Genomic DNA, 22,311 nt, shown 5'->3' with positions numbered 1-22,311 from the left:
GCCATCTTGGAGAATAGATCCACGACTACTAAAATGGTATTATACCCTGAGCATGGAGGTAAGTCCGTGATGAAATCCATGGACAGGGTATGCCATGGACAGGGGAATATCCAGAGGGTGTAAAAGGCCGGCTGGTTTCTCCTTCTGACTTTTATTCTGGGCACACACACCGCAGGAGATTACAAAGTCTCTAATATCCTTCTTCCATGATGGCCACTAGAAATGTCTTTTGATCTTTTCCATGGTTTTGGTAATGCCAGGGAGACCCTCCATCAGAGAGTCGTGATAAGCAGAGATTACTTGTTTTTGTATTTTCTCACAGGGCAAGTACAATCGTCCTTGGAAATATGGTAGGTCTTGATCCACTGAGAATTCTTTTCCCTTTAATTGCCAGTCCTGAAAATCGGCCGGAGTTAGGAGTGCCTTGACTGCAGTCTTGATGTCTTCAAAGGATTGAGTGCTGACTAACCCCAAAATCCTTTGTTCTGGGATTATGGGTATTGGTTCTGGATTGGACAAATGTTCATCTACTCCCATCCGAGAGAGGGCATCTGCTTTTCCGTTTTTACTGCCGGGTCGATAAGTGATTATAAAGTCAAACTCAGCCAGAAACAGAGCCCAGCGAAGCTGTCTGGAAGATTGAGCTTTGGCCGTCTTCAGGTATTGTAGATTGCGGTGATCAGTCATTACGGTGACTGTGTGTCTGGCTCCCAAAAGATAATGTCGCCAGGCTTTAAAGGCCGATCTGATAGCTAAAAGTTCCTTGTCTGTAATGGAATAGTTGATCTCGGGAGCCGAGAATTTGCGGGACCAAAAGGCTACAGGATGTAATTGGTGTGTGACTGGATCTCTTTGTGATAAAACTGCCCCCATAGCAAGACTAGAAGCATCCGTTTCCACGATGTAGGGGAGTTCTGGGCGAGGATGTTTCAGAACAGGTGCAGAAATGAATTTTGCTTTTAAGTCCTGAAAAGCTTGTTCTGCTTCAGTAGACCATTCAAAACGTTTGTTCTTTTTTGACAGAGCGGTGATGGGCTGGACTATCCGGGAGAATTCAGGAATGAATCTGCGGTAAAAGTTTGCGAAACCTAACATGCTTTGAACTCCTTTTACCGAGGTTGGTGATGGCCACTTGATGATTGCATCGACCTTCTTCGAATCCATATGAACCCCCTTAGGTGACAATATGAATCCCAGGAACTCAACTTCAGTTACGTTGAAAACGCATTTTTCAAGCTTGGCAAAGAGGTTATGTTGCCGCAGTCTCTCGAGAACCTTTTTAACGTGTCTCTGATGTTCCTCTTCAGATGATGAATAGACAAGGATGTCATCAATGTAGACAACAACACACACGTCTATGATTTCTCTAAGGACATCGTTCATAAAATACTGGAAAGCGGCAGGAGCGTTACAAAGTCCAAAGGCCATCACTTGATATTCGAATAACCCATACTTGGTGCGGAAGGCCGTCTTCCATTCATCGCCTTCTTTTACTCGTACCAAGTGGTAGGCTCCTCTGAGATCTAACTTTGTATATATACATGCTTCTTTGACTTGGTCCAGGAGTTCAGGGATCAAAGGTAACGGGTATCTGTTTTTAACGGTGATTTGATTCAGGGCGCGATAATCTATACAAGTTCTAAGGTCTCCTTCCTTTTTCGGAACGAAGAACAAAGCCGAGGAAGCTGGAGACTTGGAAGGACGGATAAACCCGTTAGCTAGGTATTGGTCCAGATATTGTCTGAGGTGAAGATTCTCTGGCTCGGTGAGGGCATAAATCCTACTGCAAGGAGGAGTTGTTCCGGGTATCAAGTCTATTTGACAGTCGTAAGACCTATGAGGAGGCAGGGTGTTAGCTTGATCCTTTCGAAAGACATCTTGGAATTCCTGGTAGTCGGAAGGTAATGTAGGAACCTCAGAAGAAATTGCCGCCACTGAAACTTCAGGCCGAGGATAACAAGTGGTAAAACATTCTGGAAACTGAACCGTCTTTGCTCGCCAGTCGATCTAAGGATTGTGTTTCTCTAACCAAGGGATTCCCAGAACGATCTGGAACTGAGGGGCCTTGATCACATCGAACACAATTTTCTCCCGGTGTCCATCTTGGCTTACTAGCGTCACTTCTTGAGTGGCATGCGTTACTGGTCCGGAGGCTATCTCCGTGCCATCCACTGTAGTAATGACGTCCTTTACTGCCTTAGGGACAAGGGGTAGATTCATCCTTGATGCCACTTCACAGTCACATAATTGCCGATTGCCCCGCTGTCAATGTAAGCTTCAATTGCATGCAAACGATCTGGACGTGCTGGACTAATGAGGACCATGGGCACCACGAAATGCGAGGTCACGGGACAGATCTTAACGCTCGGCAAGAGGACCTCTACACTTGCCGGGCTAGGTCGTTTCCCTGCTCAGAACTTGTGGCACTGGTGTCTGCGGCTCCTACAGCCTTCTTAGCTGGTTTCACTGGACAGTCTCGAAGAAAGTGCCCTGAGTTCCCGCAATAGAGGCATAATTGCAGCTGTCTTCTTCTTTCCCGCTCCTTTTGGCTTAAAGGACCTTTCATCCCCCCTATTTGCATGGGTTCCACTGTGTCCGCTCCCTTAGTAGGAGTCTGTGGTTTAGAAAACACTCGGGTATCAAATTTAGAGCGATCAGCCTTCCTGTTCTGTAATCTGTGGTCCAATTGGACGACCAAGTCAATATAGTCTGAACATTCTTGTGGAGGATTCACAACTTGAGCTAACACATCCTTGAGCTCTCCACGCAGGCCTCTGTAGAAAAGCGTTATTCTCTTGTCCTCGGGCCATTGAGTTTCCACTATGAGTCTGTTGAATAAGGCTATATAGGTTAAGAGGTCTTGATTACCCTGTCGTAATGAAAGAAGTTCATTGTCCAAGGCCTGCCCCTGTGCATGTCTTGCAAACAGTTTCTCCATACTGGACTGGAAGGCCTGGAAATCATATAGAACCGGATCATCCTGGGTGACTAAAGGGATCGACCAATCTGCGGCGCTGCCACTGAGATAAGAAAGCACGAAAGCCACTTTGGTCTGATCTGTTGGGAATGCAGCTGGTCGACATAAGAAATGTAAGCGGCACTGGTTGATGAACACTGCATATTTCTTTGGGTCACCAGAAAAACGTTCGGGCGGAGCCAAGGGCACATTACAAGGTAGATTGATTTGCACTGGATTTACAGATGGTGCAGAAGGATAACTTCCTCCTGGAGCGGGCAGAGGTGTCTGTCCTGCCTGCGTTTGTAGCAATTGCCTAGCGAGGTCCTCTGTTCGCTCCTTGGAAAGTATTAGTTCTCTTCTTAGAGAGCTTGTTTCCTGACGAGCTGCATGTACTTCTGCTCTTAATTCCCCGAGCAACTGGGCTAAGTGATCACTGTCTGAGGTTTCCATTGCGCCTGGGTAGGAGTTTTGCGGTGGGCTTCGCGTTCTGTAACCCTCACCTGATTCCCACGGAGGCGCAGGTCGTGGCAGGAAGGTGTCTGTGACTCGAAAGGTGATGTGCAGGACTCGATGGGCTTCCGGGGTCGAACCTCTTCGCACTGTGTGACAAACTCGTAGGGTGAGGTTTCTGCAGGTGAAAGAATATAGGGGTTAATGGTCTGGGTTGTGTAAAGCATCTCTTCCTCTCACTCCCCAGCTTCTCCGTAGAGCCCCCTGGTCAACGTGCTCACCTTAGATAGGTGAATGCTGGACTCTCCATCTGCGTCTGATGCAGGGCGCTGTTGCCAGTTCCCTCACTGGTGAAACATAGGCCTCTTGGACTCAGAGGACCGTTACCGTCGTTAACAGCACGAGCGGTGAGTTTCCAGACACCTTTTTAGTCTTTATAGTCTTTAGAGTCTTTAGGTGCAAGGCAGGACTTCGTATGATGCTTTTCCCCCTTTTGCTTGCAGGACTCTTGTGGAAGATGAAATAAAGCGCCTGGAAATGCGTGAGTAAATGCAAGCGCTCTAGCTGTCTTTTCCCTTGCAGCGTAGTTCGGGTTGAAGAGGCACCGGAGTATTTGCAGACGTTCTATTGTGAAGAGCGCGATGAGCGTAAGTAAATACCTGACTAATGTCTCTTCTTTTGTCTTTCAGAAGTTTGTTTGCAGCGCCGGAGTCCGCGGAATGCCCGTGAGTAATGCAATGCTTTTATCTCCGCAGGCGGCGATGCAGCGTGAAGAATTCCAGAGTTCACGGGTGTCGGTAAGTAATGACAATGCTTTTGTCTTCACAGGCGAAAATACAGCGTGCCGAAATGACCGCAGCCGATGGATCAGGTGAGTAAGCACTGCGAGTTAAGACTGCCTTGCTAACCTGCTGTTTCTTGTCTCTGCAGGTGCTGCTGTCGACTGGATACAGGAATGGTGAGTATGATTCTTGCAGATTCAGGATCGAAAGAAGAAAGGCTGGAACAGACTCGGTGAGCGTTCTGCTGCAGATGCAGAATAACGCGAAGCACGTTTCTTCTATCGGGTGTGGTTTAAATAGCCTTGGAGTGATGAGGCATCTTCCTCCACGGCCCCGCCTAGGTAAGAAAAGAGTTCCAGTTCTAGAAGCTTTCCCCATGCTGAATCCAGGGAATGGAGCTGCCCCACCCAGGTAAGAAAGTAGTTCCTGTTCACAGAGGACTTCTAAGAGGCTGGTAAGTAAGCAGCATGGTCTGCTGCAGGTAAGTCCACCCAAACATCTGCACACATATTATGAGCCCGGCGCTTCCAGTGCCGGGACCAATGATTTTGATGAGCCTGGTGCCACCGGCGCCAGGACAAGGTCCAAAAGGTCCCCGTGGGGACCGGCTGGTGCCTAGGAATTAGGGTTAGGAGCCTGCTTCCAAGGACGTTGGGCTGGTCCTGGCTCCTTGGAAGCAGTGATCATGACATTTTCCACATTAAGGGCTTTTTGAACCAGAGGCCCTTCCATACTAGGGTGGCTAGGAGGAAGAGAGTCTGGGCACTGTTTTATTATAGAGGGATTATCTTCCTTAATAATTTTAACCAACTCTTCAAATCTGTCTAGTCCTTCTAGCCTAGAATAGATTTCAGAGAGTAGGAGAGAATGAGATCTAACCTCTGACCAAATGTTATCATACAGAGTCACAAAGGAGCTAAGAACCATATTCAGTGCCGAGAGTAAGGGTTGAGTTAATTTTATTCTGTCATCCGCCTCTTTAAGGGTATTGTGCATAATAGACTCACTGGCACGATCCTTTTGTATATCTGGGAGTAGGACCCTTTCTCTGAGCCAATTTTGCTTCTCTGTGTACTCGTCGATAAAATTAGTGAGTTCAGATGGAGAACCCATGTAGGAAGCATCGCAGGTTTGCTGGGTTACATTATTTATATTAGTGGGGTTAGGTTCCAAATCACTCTCAGCTATTGCCTTATCTGCACATGCTATAATGCCAATATCATCAATATCATTATCTGCAAGATCTTCAGTCTCCAATTTCTTTGCTACATTCGCCAGATGGGTCTGATCAAAGGTAGCCACTGTTAAAACTGAGTGCGGAGGTTTAATAAGGGTACTAGTGGCAGTCCTTTTTCCAAAGAAATTGGAGATTTTTTTCCCTTGAATAGGTTTACCGTGGGCCCCCATACTAGAATTAGTTTTGGGTGTATGAAGTAAAGATTTTGATTTTGTGAGTGGGGTTTTGAAGACAATGGGTTTCTCTGTCAAAGTAAGAGCAGTAGCTACAGAGATGGCAGAAAGATTAACATGAATAGAGGAGGTATGATTAGCCTCCCCACCTGAGGAGGTTACCTCCAATATTGGATTGTCAGAAGAAACACCATTGTTCCTGCAACCCTCTTGGGCGGGAGGTTGTAAGTCAATGGCCTCCTTAGACAAATGAGAAAGTTCTATAGAATTCCCACAGGGGGCATCCAACATTGGAGGAGGCAGAGGCAGCCTAGGATGTAATTGGGCGGGGGCTGGGTGTGTAGTGTTCACCGTGCTATTATTCGGGTGATCAATACCCGCCCTTGCCCTGGATCGAGTTCCAGCTACCTCCAGATTCAGAGCTATAGTAGCTGCCAGTCGTTCTTCCTGTGCATTTGTGGGAATATCTTGATTTCCAATGAAAATGCAACTATTATTGAATGGGGTACGTGGGATAATACCCATCGAATGAAATACAGCAGACCTATCTTGTGAGTGGATTTGGGCTTGGGCCACACTTTTTTGAAGAGGAGAGTCCAAGAAGCTCTCAGCTAGTGTTTGTGGCTTACCCAAAGGAGTAGGGATAGAGTTTGTAGGAGGGATAGGGTCTATCAAAGCAGGAGAAAGAAGCACCACCACAGGAAAGGTAGAATCAAAAGAAGCCTCCATAGTGGCCTGGCTCCTGAGTCGCTTGCGTGTCATCCAAAAAGAGAAAGAGCCTGAAGGAATGAAAAGCAGGTACCTAACGGGGAGACAATAAAATAGCTCAGTGAGTGGTTAAATACAAGAGCTTATAAACCTAATATTAGAATAGGTATCAGAGAGATTGAGAATCACAGGTTTTAAAACCTAAGAAACAACAAGTAGTAATTATAAAAATGCACTGAGTAAAAAGGATAGCTAAAATACAACAAAGACTACCCCAAGTACAATTTATAATGCAACAGAGAATAATATGAATGCTTTACTAAAATCAGGGGAATAGATGAGAAATGTATCATAAGGCATGTCCTTTGAAAATTACGTTAAAAAGTCAAAGACTGAGTAAAAGTCACAGAAATCAGCGAACAACTGTAGAAGCACCCAGTCTCAGGGTAAGGAACGCCCGACCGCTTAAGAAGCTGCCAGAGTCCGACTCTCCCCCCTTACCCTAAGTACAGGTTGAGATTGAAGCAAGTGTAGAGCCAGCATACAACCGCAGTCTAGGTTACTCACAAGGCCGTTGCACAGGCACAAGCGCAGGTCACAGCCTAACAGCAAAACAGAAAGCTCCAGCCCTTACAGCCTCCAGGGCTTAACGCCGCAAGGGTGCTTGTGCCGGCAATTTGTGCTTGTAGGGGAGTCACGTGATCCGTCACGTGTCAGCATTTGGCTCCGCCCCCTCCAGGAAGCAGAGAATGCAGGAAGAGCAGCGCTCGCAGTGCTGCTAACAAGGTAAATGCAGCCTTTAAGGTGCAGGAAGACCGTAGTACAAACACTCCCTCTCAGTAGCAATGCAAACGCCTCACGGGCGCTTGTGCTGGCAATTTGTGCTTGTAGGGGAGTCACGTGATCCGTCACGTGTCAGCGTTTGGCTCCGCCCCCTCCAGGAAGCAGAGAATGCAGGAAGAGCAGCGCTCGCAGTGCTGCTAACAAGGTAAATGCAGCCTTTAAGGTGCAGGAAGACCGTAGTACAAATACTCCCTCTCAGTAGCAATGCAAACGCCTTCATCATATGTCACAATTTGCTATTGTTTCACCACAAATACATTTTCTTTGATGTACCATATAGTCATTCGCCTGTTATCTACTCTGTCAATGGGTTTCTTGTATATTGTTGTTTATTATATCCTTGTGACTAAGGGTGCTCGTGACCATTGTGTTTTGGACAATTAAATATCAATTTCATTTAGGACAATTCAATTTCAGTTTCAGTTTCAATCCTCATCAACTTAGGGCTATTTTCAAATAAAAGGGCCTAGGCTGAAATCTACATTCATCCCGTCAGGTGTAAGGCTGTCCAACATCTCAATCCAGTAAAACTCTCTCTGGTCCATCCGCTTTTCATGGTTTCCTCCCCTGGATGCTTTCTTCACTACCTCCAGTAGGATCACTTAAGTTGTGCAATTGTGTGTCTGTTTGAGTTGAAGTGTCTCGCGACTGGGGATTTTGCATTGTTAGTTCTGATAGCACTTTTATGTTCATTCCACCTTTCTTTTGCTTTCCTGGTGGTTTGGCCGACGTAGATACCACGTGGGCAGCTCAGACCATATATCAACGATTTGTATTTGCGTTTGTATTTTATTGGGATTTATATAGCGCTTAAATCCAAAGCGCTTTACATGCGAACAGAAGAATACATAACAAGCATAGTAACAATGAAACAAGTATCAGAAAACAGTACTTAGAGCAATTTACATGAACAGTAAGGTATTACATGGCTGGAACGAGAGGTGGCGGAGGTAGTAAAAATGTAGGAAGCGGAGTAGGACCAACGTGAAAGAGATAGCTCAGGTATTATGATGGAGATTGGAGGAGGTAAGACTTGAGAGAAGTGCGGAAGGAGGTGTAGGAGGAGATGGAGCTTATGGGGAGGGGAAGACGGTTCCAGTGGAAAGAGGCGAAAAGTTGAAAAGATCTGAGACGGGATGGGGCGCAGGGCAGGGGAGGAGAGGTGAGAAGGAAGAGATCAGCAGAACGAAGTGGACGGGGGGAGAGTGGAAGGTGAGGAGAGAGGAAAGGTAAGGTGGGGCGAGACCATAGAGGAATTTAAAGACAATGCAGAGGAAGTTGAATTTCAGAAGGGAGTGGAAGGAGAGCCAGCTTAGGGAGGCGAGAGAAGAGGAGATGTGATCATGAGGAGAGAGAAGACAGAGCACGCGGATAGCGGAGTGGTAGATAGATTTGAGAGGGGAGAAATGGGAGGAGGGGACTGTTATGGTTTGATGTGGGATTTAGAGAGACAGAGACCACCAATTTAACTTTCCAACAACTCTTTCTTTAATGTTTCGGAGAAAGAAGAATAAAAATAATAAATAAATAAGCACAACAAAGGATACTGTAGAGTGCCAAGGTCTTCTCTCTAGGCCAGAGGTCTTCAAACTGTGGGGCGCACCGCCCAGGGGGGCACGGCCGCATCCCACGGGGGGCCCCAGAGACCAGCATAAAATGTAAAAAATAAAATTTGAAAAAGCTTTTTTTTATTTTCTATTTTTTAAATTGGAGGAAATGGGAAGGGGCAGCTCACACGGTCAGACTGGACCATAAAACGGTCTTAGGCACCAATGAAAAAAATGCCGAGCAGTTGCAAATGGATATTCAGTCCTTTAGTCACACACTGTTTGAATAGTACCCAAGGTTTTTTTTTTGTTCAAATGTAAACAAATTGTGCTATTTAAAGAATATTTATTCAGCAACAATGGTCAAAACTACTAGCTGCATAGTGAAGTAATTCCTCAAACTGGCCCACATTGGCCAAAAAAGTGGCCCATTTTGACTGGCCTACACTAGCATTTTGCATTTTTGGTACGGTCATCACCCTATTGCCCTATAGGCCAGTCCAAGCCTGTCGGCTCATCCATAATGGGTGAGGGGGCGTCCACCCACTGGCCACCTCCCCCATTATGGAGGAGCCGAGGAGCCAGCCCAGTGAAACACTGAGCACTCCCTCGGCTGCTTTTTCCAGCTGAGGGAGTGCTCCTGGGCTGGCTGAACTGTCAAAGGGAAACACTGTTTGCCTTTGACAGTTCATTTCTCCAGCCGCACATGATCACTGAGCCATGCAACGCTGGGGGTGTTTTGCTCCGCCAGCCTTGCATAGCTCATTGGAAATGCTGGCTGGGGCACTGCATGTATGTATGTGCGAGGGGGTGCTCCTGCACCTCCTCGCACATACGGGCAGAGCAACCTGGAGCGGGGCATTTTAGCAACCACACGCAGGCCCCTGCAGAAGGTACGTTTATGGTAATTTATTTTTTATTTAAATGTGTCTGGATGTGTGTATGCTTGTGTTATGGGACTGTGTTGGGAGCAGGATGGGTGGCAGCACTGGAATAGTGGTGGCAGTAGGGTGGGGAGTGCCCAGGGTCTGTACTGCGAGTAGGGTGCAGTGACGGCACGCAAAAGTTCATAGCAATTTCTACATACTGTCCATCGGGCACTTTTGGGGGGGGGCGGCCTGCCCAAACTTTGCTCAGGGGGGGCCCAGGCCAAAAAAGTTTGAAGACCATTGCTCTAGGCTGTTTGGACTGTTCAGTGGTAACAACTTTGTAAACCAAAGATCTTCTTGACTTATCCACAACTGGCACAAAGTTCGTTTTTATAATGAAGCAAACAATGTCTCTCTGAGAGAACAAGAAGGTGAGGTCTCTTCTGGAGTTGTTTGAATGAAGTATAGTCTCTTTTCAGTTCATTTTATCACTCCTGTCAATCCCCGGGTCAGCAACTGTTCTTTCTCCTGTTTCTTTGAGTTTCTTTAAATCTTGGCTCTTTTTATAGAAATAGCCTCATCTATTGCTAACAACCCTCATTTCGGCATTGTTTTGAGGCTAATTGTCACTCTCTCCTTCATAAACCTCTACTTGTATTGTATTCGTGCCGGGACCCCGCCCCCTTGTTTCCATTTCAATATCAGACTCTGTTGTACATTGATCGGCAAACATACGCATCCGCTACAGCTGACATGCTTCTTACGGGAGCTTACTTCAGTCTGGTAGACAGTTTTGAGCTGTGTGGCCCCTCCTCTTTGTCGCGTCTTCTTCTCTGGCGTCACAGCATCCGAGGATACGGACGCGAACAGCTGACAGTTCCGGGCTTCCGCTACAGCTGACGGAAAGTGACAGGATCAGCTGTATGGCTCTGCCTCTCTCCTGCTTTCTACGTACAGAGCAACAGCTGCGCGGCCCTTTGAACTGGTACACGATCCGTTTCTCGCGGGCTCTGCTTCACAACCTTTCCTGCCTCAATCAAAAAAAATCAGATCAGACGGACGTCTGTTGGATGGCGATCGTGTAACTCTTCAACATTTAACTTTTTATAACTTGCGCAATGTCGCGAAACATTTCTGTAAATCCTTGCTTTCAATACGCCCTCTGGTAACAGACGTCTTGTTCTTTTTCTCCATCCGTTGTATCCTAGCAACGAACACACAAGCCCATACTTATTAAAGAAAAGGACCTAAGAAGCTCCTTCCTGTTTAATATGTAAACATTCCCAATAATATGGTACTAAGGTAATTGCTCCCCCGACATTTATGAGTATTTTAGCCCTTTGAAATTAAGACCCATCACAGGGAGACCAAAGAGTAGGGAGGAGCAGTAGAAGAGTCTAGAGAACATGAGGGAGGAAATGAGGAGTTTAGTAGCATGGAAGGCGAGGAAGGGACGGACTTTATGAATGTTATAGAGGTGGAGGTGGCAAGAGCGGGAGGTGAGGGAGATGTGGTGGGAGAGGGAGAGGTTGGATTCGATGTGAAGGCCAAGATTGCGGGAATGGGGGGAAAAGGGGAGTTGGGTAGAGGAAAAGGGGGAAGAGGAGGAGGAGAGGGTGGGAGGGGGGAGAGTGTTAGCTGGGAAGAAAAGGACTTCAGTTTTGTCGGCATTGAGGGTCAGAAAGTGGGAGGACATCCAGGATTTGACAGCGGAAAGACAGGAGGAGAGCTTGAGATGGATGTCGGGGGAGAAGGAAGAAAAGGAGAGGAATAGCTGAGTATCATCAGCGTATAAATGGTGAGATATACTGAAACAGGAGATGGTCGGAGCTAGGAAGGAAGTGTAGAGTGAGAAGAGAACGGGGCCGAGGACAGAACCTTGGGGGACACCGTGGTTGAGAGGATAGGTAGGAGAGGTACAACCTCCCCAGGAGACTGAAAAGGTGCGGTTGGATAGGTAGGAGGCGAGACAATTGAGGACAGAGTTTCTGAAGCCAAAGGAAGAGAGGGTGTTAAGGAGTCGAGGATGATCAAAGGCAGCTGAGAGATCAAGGAGAATGAGGATAGAGGAGTGCTTTGAGTAGCGGGCAGATAGGAGTGAGTTGAGGACAGAGGTGAGCGCCGTTTCTGTAGAGTGGAGAGGGCGGAAGCCAGATTGAGTAGGGGGGGTTGAGAGTGGGTAGAAACGAAGGAGGAGAGTTGAGAATAGACAATACATTCGAGGGATTTAGATAGAAAGGGCAAGAGGAAAATGGGGCAAACGTTGGAGACAAGGTGGGGATTGGCAGATGGCTTTTTCAGTATAGGGATGATAGTGGCATGCTTGAATGAAGAAGGAAAGGTAGAAGTGGATAGACAGGAGTTGAAAAAGAATGTGAGGTATGGAATGAGGAGGGGGTAGATTTTAGGAATGAGGGAAGTGGGGATGGGGTCTGAAGGAGAGGCAGTAGGGTGAGTTTTAGATAAAAAGAAGGTACACTTCGGAGAGGGTGACTGTGGCAAAGGAGGACATGGTGAAGGGCGGGAGGGTGGGGGTTTAGTGGGGAGAGTAGGAAGGGGAGTCGAGAATGTCTTGGCGAAGGTTGAGAACTTTATCAGAAAAGAAAAGCAGAGGCAGAGAGAGGAGAGGCAATGGAGTGATCAGTGGTAGGGGGAGAGAGAGAAGACGAGTTAGGGTTTGGAAAATTCGGCAGGGGTGGGAGGATTGGGAGTGGAGTAAGTCAGAGAAGTAGGAACGCTTGGCAGAGTGAATACAGCTGTCGTAGAGGGTATGATAGGAGTAGTAGGAAGATTGATGGGGAGGGGTTTTTTAACCAGTGTCGTTCTAGGCGTCTGATGAGGCGACACATGAAGGTGAGTTGGGAAGAAAGCCAAGGTTGGGCAGGTTTGCGGGAGGGGCGGAAAGGAGAGGGGGTGAAGATCAAGAGTAGAAGAGAGGGCAGTGGTTAGGGTAGAAGATGTGTTGTTGGCCGAGAGAGAGGAGAAATGGGGGAAGAGGGGAAGAGGAGCAGGAAGCAAGGAAGAGAGGGAGGTCAAATTTGCGTAGATCACGTTGGTAAAAGGGGGTGGTGGATGGGGGGAGGGGAGGAGAGGGAGAGAGGGATACAGAGAGTACGGAGTGGTCGGAGAGATAATTGGGTAGGGAGGAGATAGGAGAAGCAGTAAATGATGAGGTAAAGATGAGATTGAGAGTAGAGCCAGAAAGGTGAGTGAGGGGGGAGAGAGGTAAGGAGGTAGATTTGGTGTCACATGTTGCAAAGTCCTTGAGTCTAATTTTGTTACCCTTTTTAGGATGTCTTACATAGCTTCCTTTTATCACATTGTTGCAATTATTAAAACTCAAACATGGATGAGCTGTTTTCTTTGTACTTAGTGTAATTTGCTTTTCTTTTGGTTGTCTTTCAGCCTTCACCATTTGGTCATTTAGGTTCCGTCCTCTTTTATAGGCTATCAATGGTGGTTTAGGAAACAGTTTTTGTAATTGTGGGTCTAGTTCTATAATCCGCCAGTTCTTTATTATTAGCCTTGTCACATGGTGACTTTGTCCTGCGTATCTCAGTGCAAAGAGGAATGGTATTCCATTTGGTCTGTTTTTAGATACTAATAAGTCTGTTCTTTCCAAATTCCTTGCTTTCACTCTTGCTTGATCAATTATTGGTTTGGGATAGCCTCTATCCATGTATTTGTTGGTCAATTTCTCATTTTCAGTTTCCAATACAGTTTCAGTGGCAATCACCCTCTTCAACCTTAAACATTGGCTATAGGGTAGATTGTCTTTCAAGTGTTATGGATGATGAATTAGGTAATGTAATGCGTTGTTGACATCTGTTTTTTATGATAGATGTTAATTACTATAGTGCCATTCTTGTTTTCAAGTTCCACATCCAAGAAATGTAGTAGTGGTGCACCCACTTCCATTGCGAATCCAATCCTTCTATGGATAGAATTGATACATTTTAGGAATTTGTCCAACTCCGCTCGGTTGCCTCTCCAAATCACAAAAACGTTATCTATATACCTTTTCCAAACGACTATTTTCTCGGACCATTGCTCATTATTCAAGATATTGATTGTTTTAAGATGATGCATAAATAGATTGGCATATGCTGGGGCCATTGATGAGCCAATCGATGTCCCAGCTGCTTGTAGGTACAGGGGTCTAGCAAAACTCCCAGTACAGTCAGAAGTCTTTGACCGGAACGTAATTGGGAAGCTAAGGGAGACAAATCCTGCATAGTGAGAAAGGAGAAGGAACTGTGTGGTTGGCCAGAGTGAACCCAACGGAGGGATGTTCAGGGTGGATTGTTTAAAAAGACATTAAGACTTGTGAATGCGAAAGGAGAAATCATTTGGAATAAAAGCTGTAGTGAACACGACGGAAGGAGGCTGACATTCGAGAGGGGTCTGAGCCCGGAAGAGGGGGACCCAGAGGTGAAATCCATCAACCAATGTGATGAAATAGATGACATCTTGTGAATAAAAGCTGTAGTGAACCTGACAGAGGGAGGCTGCTATTCGAGAGGGTCTGAGCCCGGAAGAGGGGGATCCAGGGGTGAAAAGCCATCACCCAACATACAAACGGAAAATAACTTTTTGTTTTATTATTTTGAACACATCAGGTCCTCGGATGCAAGAGACTTAACCACAGAAGATCCTGATACCTGAGAACAGAACTGCAGTCTCGTGCTGGGAAAGCTGGAGAGTGTGCTGTGCTCAGGACTCCTGCCTTGTCCTGTGCTCAAAACATGGGTAAGGGAGGCCCCTGGCTAGAACATTCTGACTTATCATTTGTGAACACTTCTTTCTTTCTTGTGGACACTATCCCACACTCTTTCTGTATTTAGTTGTAAGGATTGCCAATAGTTTTTTTTTTAATATAGGCTCTTTTATTTGACAAGACGCCAATAGGACTGGCTTCTTATTATTTGATGGTCGTAGCTTGCTCGCATTTTAGATTTAGGTTTAGTTTAGGTGTTTTTCCAACCTACCTATACAGTTTAATAAACACCCTTGAACCGTGATCACGTCTGTCTTTACTGTTACCACCATGAGTTCCTTTCAATACCCACAAGATATTTTCAGTGGAGTGTAGTATAAAAAATATATTTCAAAACAGAGACATGTATATTGAAGAAATATCTAGATCAAGATAAGCCCAAAGAGAAAGCCGCAAGAGAGAAGGATAAAAATGGAAAATGACTAGAAGGTGAGAGACATTCTTTTGGTCTACATTTATTTATTTGTGATTTAATTCCATCAGGAACTTTACACAATTTCTCACAAAGCATTCTTATGACAATTTGCAATTGAAATTACCATTCTAGGGATACTATTCTAAAACATTACCATAAAAACATATATAAATACAAATATTGCAAATATTACATACAAACATCTCGATACAAGGTAACAATCTTAATCCAAAACTAAAAATCTGAGGTTAAAAATATTCAAGTGTATTCATCAGTTCTCTTTTTATGGTATAGTTACCCAGATTCTATAAAGTGCTACATGTGTTGTTACTGACTGTGTTCATGCAATAAGACCAGAATTTCGTAGACTTTATTGACCCGTAGCTGTGGCTCAGTTTACCAAAGTGTGTCATGTATAGTGATACTAATTTAGGGCATTCAGTGAACAAGTGCTTTACCGTTTCCTTGTTAGACTGTATCCGGCAGATTCTGCCGAATCTGCCCTCTGGGGGTATACCCCATTGCGCACCTCGAACCGACCTAACTGATAACTGATTGGTACGCATTTGGAGGCAAAATGTGCAGACCTGTGGGTCGAGACATCTCAATAAATACAATTGGGGCTTCCTGCACTTCTGCACAACCATAGCCACCTGAGAATAGTTATGCAACCCGTACAGGTGTTCGTGATTATCCCCCCAATCCCATCTAGTTAACCTTCTTCCAAATGCACTTTTTAGTTTGCTAAACTGTTTACATCGGTCCAAATCAGGAGATCCATTTATAGCTGCCACAGCTCCTCCATTGGGACAACAAAGGGGTTCTGGGAGTCCCTAAGCATCCCAAATGTGTAGCTCTCCCCCATCTTTAACAGGGGACATACAGGGCTCGATATGGCTATGAGATAAAAGTCCCATCTACGCTTTAATAACATTGTCTCAAGGACATAAGGCCCAGCTCTAGCCGACTATATTCAATGGGGGGTGGAGCATGGAAGACTCAAAACACAGCACCAAGTATTCTGCCATTTCATGTCTTTTAGAGCCAAACCATACAGCACAGAGGGACAGAACTACTGCATATACAGTGTAAGGATGCCTCCCAAAGAAAAGCCAGCATGTTGATAAGCAAAAATGCGCTCCAACAGCATAATTTGGTTGGCTTTTCTTATCTTGGCCTCTATTATCTCTCCATAGCGAGGTTTATTAGACAATTCCAGCCCCAGGCACTTATATGAATCGGGATATTCAATAGTCCCCAGTACTGTGTTCATGACCTGTTTATTTACTTTCTTAGCTGACACCAACATCACTCGAGTCTTTGACAAATTTACTGATAAACCATTCGCTAAAGCATGCAAGCCCAGTTCCCGTAATATGTAAGCTTAAAGTATTCTTGAACACGCGCCCAGATACCCTCGGGTCTGGCGCGCGCTATAAATAAATAAACAAACAGCCTTCATACCCGAAAATACCCTTTCCATCATAACCAGGTCGTCTGCATAAAGCATAGGTCGTCTGCACTTACCCCTGGACTTGCCACCAGCTGGCCACACTTTTATTTATTGCTGTTATATATTCTATTTGTTTTTATTGTCGATCCCATGCACTGCATTGTCCCCTGCCCTCTCCCCCCCTGCACTTGTCCCCTGCACAATCTCAATGATACCTGGCCTAGTAAGATCATTGTCTATGTCTTCCCTCTGTTCCCCCTCCCTTGCCTCATTGTGCTTTGAAACACTTGTGTATAGGCGCATTATAAATGCCATATCATATTATAGCAGAGACCAGAATAAGATCTATTCTAGGTGAGCATTTTGCCCTTTTTGCTAAGCATGCAGGTAAATCGGCAGTTTACTGGTTATACAGGAGGGTTGCTAACATACAGCCCTGCCTAACCTCTTGTTTACCTGCATTGCTTTTGATAGCAACCCCTGATCTTTCAACTGTATCTGGGTGGATGCGTTGGAATGTAATGCTATTAGAATCTCCAGAAACCAATGCAGACACCCCCATCAATTTTAGTTTCGTCCATAATAGCGCGCGGTCGACCTGGTCAGACACTGCACGGAAGTCTACTAATCTAATATATAATGAATGGCCACATTTTGTAGCACAAAAAATTAGGGTGTCTAACAATCTGATGTTGTGGGTGGTGCAAGAACCAGGATGAACCCCTGCCTGCAGCGGATGAAGCACATTGTGATCAGCAGCCCATGTCTGAAGCTGTGCTAGGACACAGGAAGCAAAAGCTTTCCCAGTTATCTCTAAAAGGGATAATAGCCGGCAAATCTCTGGAAGTAGCTGGTCGCCGGCTTTAAAGACCAGCACAATCAAGGACCACTTCCATGAGGCATGAATGCAACAAGACCGACATGCTTTTCCGACCAGAATTCATAATAGCCTGGCCCATAATTGAGGATCTTGTTTTAAAACTACCGCCGAGAGGTCATTAGTGCCTGGCGTTCTTGAGTGCTCCAATTTACTTATGAGCATATTTAGGCTGTTTTGATTATACTTCAAAGGTCAGAAGGACATTATGCTCCTAAATTCCACAGTCTTGCATCCTGAGTCAAACATTTTGCCTTCAAGAGTGGGCAGCAATGGGATTTAAGGTCTCAGATTTGCCTGAACCCTGGGCCAATTCCAAAATCCACCACATGGATGCCATATTCCCTCATGCTAGAACCCCAATCATTCGCTGCCAGTTTACATTCAACCCCATACATGTTTGTCTCTTCAACCAGTTGTGGCACTGGTTAGGTTTACGTTCAGTTTGTAATGCAATTGTAGTGAGGGCATAATTCTTAGTTTTGTGCAGATCCCTTCGTAGTTGACGCTTTGCCAGCATAATCTCTACATCAGTGGTCTTCAAACTTTTTTGGCCAGGGCCCCCCTGAGCAAAATTTGGGCAGGTCGGGACCCCCCAGAAATGCCAAATGGACAGTATATATTGCGCGCCGTCACCTGCTCCCATCAAAGTCGCTGGGCTCCCTCATCCCACTCCTACCCAGTCGCTGGTCTCTCCCCACCCCATCACACACCCAGGGCTCTCCCCACTCTGCTCCCATCACTATCCCATGGTTCCCGCCCATTGTGCTCCCACCATAGTCCCTCGGTTCCCCCATCCCGTTCCCAACACAGTCTGAGGGCCAGTGGCGGCTGGTGAATCTTTTATAAGTGGAGGGGCATTAAGGGGAGGTTCGGGGGGGTTTCCCCCTGTGAATTTTTTTTTAAATAATAGGTTAAAATGTTGCATTGTAGAGCATACTTTTAACAAAAAATGGGTAAATAGCCAAACAGTTTGCAATTGTTGCTGGGAGTCCAGGGGGCAGGCATTGATATTTTATTTCTATCGCGCTCGTACACAAGTGTTTCAGAGCGTGACAAGGCAAGGGAGGGGAACAGAGGAGAATAAAACAGCGATCTTACTAGGCCCAGTGACATTGAGAACGCACAAGTGTGAGGGGAAAAGTGCATGGAAGGGGGGAGAAGTGGAAAGTGCGAAGCAGAGGAGAAACAGATAAATAACAATAAATAACTAATAAAGGCAACAAACAGTGGTAGTGCAGCCAGCAATTTGCAAGTGCTACGTTTAAGGCAGCAGATAGGGTAGGTCTGATAAGTGCAGGAAGAAAGATGGTTCTCCTCAAGTTTTAGAGTGGCAGGGCGCTGTTCCAGAGGGAGGCCCCAGCCGAAGACGGAGATCTACCCCCAGCTCGTTTCTTTGATAAACGACTGACCCTGAGGGAGTTGGAGGTAGAGGAGTGAAGAGCTCGAGAGGGGAGGTATTTGCGGAGGAATAGCTGAAGGTATTTTGGACCGAGGCCCCAGAAAGCCTTGTGGACAAGGCAGAGGGTTTTGAATGATAGATGTCCGGTAAAAAGATACCATCCCTGTCCCCTGGGCCCCACTGGTCCTAACACAATGAACATGATTATGTGTATATGCAAGGCGCTGCACATTCATACAGCAATCACTATCATTCACATGAGCATCCATACACATGTTTAAATAAAAACAATGAACATAAACGTACCTTCTGCATTGGCCTGTGTGTGGGTGCTGCTCCAGCTGCTCTCTCCGTATGTGCGGGAAGGCGCAGGAGCTCCCCCTCGGACATACAGACATGCAGTGCCCCAGCCAGCATTTCCAATGAGCTATGCAATGCTGGCGAAGCAAAACGCCCCAGCACTTGCATGGCTCAGTGAGCATGTGCGGCTGGGGAACTAAACTGAACTGTCAAAGGGAAACAGTGTTTCCCTTTGACAGTTCAGCCAGCCCAGGAGCACTCCATTAGCTGGATAAAGCAGCTGAGGGAGTGCTCACCGTTTCACTGGGCTGGCTCCTTAGCTCCTCCATAATGGGTGAGGGGCCACTATGCAGTTAGTAATGTTGACCATTGTTGCTGAATATATCACAATTTACTTACATTTTAACACAAAGCACCCCTTTGGGTACTATTGAAACAGTGGGCTTCATAACTACTCTGGCGGTAGCTGTGCCGGTAAAACCGGCACGGCTGCCACTGGAGTTGCATCCGGGTCTGGCACCCGCGAATGGGCAATTACTAGGTCATGCCGAGTTAGGCGGACATGATAATTGCCCTTTCGAAGGTGCCGGTAGATCCCCATTCCCATTTGAGCCCCATATGGCTCAAATGGGAAGGGGGAGCTCGGATGCACCGGCACCGTTAATAACGGTGCCGGTGCATCCGACGAGCTGAGGTCAGACCTGGCGGGGGCCGTCAAGCACCCACAAGCACAACTCTTACTATGGCGGAACGGTAGCAACGGTGCCGGTAGCTTACCAGCACCGTTGTTACTGGTCCGCCATAGTAGTAATGAGGCCCAGTCTGTGACTAAAGGAATGAATATCCATTTACAACTGTGGGCCACTTTTTCATTGTTGCCTGAGACAGTTTCATGCTTCAGCCCGCCCATGTGGGCCACCCCTGCCCATTTCTTCCAATCAAAAAAAAAAAATAAAAAAAAAAAACTTTTTTCATGCTGAGCTCTCAGGGCCCCCCTGGGATGCACCCGCGGACCCCTAGGGGGTCGCGACCCACAGTTGGAATACCACTGCTCTACATCAAAGTGGCTCCCGATTCCCTTATCAGATGTCACCAATGGGTTAACCCTTTTCATACCAGCACTGTAAGCTAACCTGGAGAGCCAGTCTTCTAATTCATCTGCATTTGCCCAACACAAAATAGCGATATCATCTTCCAAAGAATATCGCAATGTGCGACAAGATTTACAGGCATTACCGTAGGACCAGTTAAGACAATTTGGAGTCATAATCCATGGGCCCCTATTTTCCTGAGTTCATGACTTGCAAACATAAATCATGGGCGAGTAAAGAGTGATAACTGTGAGGATTCAAATGTACACCAAAGTCCCTCGCCTGTTCAAGTAAAGGGCTGTTACCACACATATAATCCAAAGTGGCACTAATCATAGCCATGTTCCAAGTAGGTTTACCGGGACAGTCACTTCGAGAACCCTCATTGATTATAACAAGCTCCCATTCCTGTAATAAATGCTGCAATTTTAGACCGCTAGCATTTGCTTTTTTCAACATCAAGGAGCTCTCTTGTGCAATACTGGTACTTAGCACTAATTGAGAATTCCCCCACACCGGCATTTAGGTAACCTCCCAGCAGTATAAAATTAAGTCAGTACCATTAGCCCATGAAGTGATGGTGGTATCTACTTAATCAAATATATCGTCTGTACCCATACCAACTGGAGGATTGTATATATTGATCAATAGGTGTCGATTAGAACCTACATTCGTTGTTCATATTAATTTTAGGGTCAGTTAGAGTTAGGTTTGGACTGAGGACATTGACTTTGGACTTCCCGACAATCACCTTTAGTTCGATAGGGAAATCCCTAGAGACAGGGACAGATTTCATTAAAATAATATAGAAGTGTCCACAGGGTGTCTGACTTCTAGTTCAGTAAAGAAATTGTACCAATGTCCCTGTTGAAAGGGTACGTCTTTCAAGAAAAGGACTGAAAAGGGTGCTTAAAAGTCACTATTTTCACAGCAAGTGGACCGGGGGGGACATGACCTCTTGACAGCACCTTATACTCTTTGTCTTGGGTGGTACGACAGCATCAAACTGGGCTTCACTGCGCTTTCCTTGTAGTTGAACTGCCATTGAGTCGATGTGAGGCACGCTGATCCTGGGCGAGTCAACATCGAGGATGGCAGTGCTATTGGAGACAATGTGGCTCATTGGTTACACAGGTTTGAGTTAGCGATACCGCTATAGGACTCGCTTCACTGTGTATGCTCACCCTAAGCCTTTGAAGTGGTTGGTGGATATTAAGGAAGAGAATCCAAAGTGGCTCAGGTGGTTCATGGGTCTACATACCTTGAACTTCACTATTGGGCTTAAGCCAGATACCAAATTTAGCAATGCTGATGGGCAAACTGGGATAACCAACTGGAACAAAGTACCCATCCAGGGGTGGATTAGTTCCCCTGGTCCCAGGTCTGGGAAGGGCGAGTGTTAGGAAAGATTTCTCTTTACAGCACCTTTCCTTTAATTTCTGTGGACCCCCAAACTTTTTGCTTTTATTTTTGATTCCAACCTACTCTTTTTGCAGTGCAGTGAAGCCTTAAGCTTCACTACACTGGCTTTTTCTCATCGGTCATGGTGAAACTGACATGTCCTTCAGGCTGTCAGTACTGGGAAACATTGTTTTCCTTATTCTTGTTACTACTTTTAGTAACTTATCACTTGTGGTAACTGTTTATCATTGTAGACAAACATTGAGAAGATTTCTGGTTACTCTAGGTATGCTAAATGGACAAGCTGGTGGCAGCAGTTCCCTTTTACTATTTTTTGGTGCATTTCGTTTTAGCCTTACTGCGTTTACCGTGTTTGGCTAACTATGGCTAGTGGTCAAACATGGCCGTGCCATGAAGTTTTTCGCTTGTCCCTTGGCCATCTAGTGTGTTGCCCTTCTTCCTGGCCTCTGGGGCAAGGAAAATCCTTTTATGGATTTACAGTGCCTGGGAAAGCAGAGGCTTATGGCGGGCTACTGGAGACCTATGGGTGTTTGCGAGCAGGAAGTGGGGTGGGACTGTGTGGTCTCAATCCACCAACTGGTGCCAGTATGTCTGCGTGGTATGCATGCGTTTTGCTGCCAGTGGTCCCGATTGCTCCACTGCTGGGGGTGGGGGGTGTGGGCCACATCTGTCGAGTTTCAGCTCTTACCTGGCTTTTGGGATAAGAAGAGGACCCCTGAACCCACTCTAGCGAAATCCTGGAAGAAACCGAAGGAGCCAAAAAGACTGTCCGCTGCAAGGAGACCGGGGACCCGTTGGAAGGCTGGTGACCAACCTCTGCTGCTGTCCTGGAAGAGCAGGTATGTAGTCTTTATAGCAAATATTTTATAAAGAACATATATCGAATATTTATAACAAACAATTTTATGGAGAATGCATTTAGGGGTGGAGTAAACGGGTGAATATTTTTGGGAACGGGTTGGGGTGGGAAACGGATTTGGGGGCAACCCCTCGCCCCAAATCAAAA

The sequence above is a fragment of the Ambystoma mexicanum genome, chromosome 7q (genome assembly GCF_040938575.1).
Source record: "Ambystoma mexicanum isolate Mex_15411 chromosome 7q, UKY_AmexF1_1, whole genome shotgun sequence".
Lineage (NCBI taxonomy): Eukaryota > Metazoa > Chordata > Amphibia > Caudata > Ambystomatidae > Ambystoma > Ambystoma mexicanum.
This window is presented reverse-complemented; position numbering follows the sequence as displayed.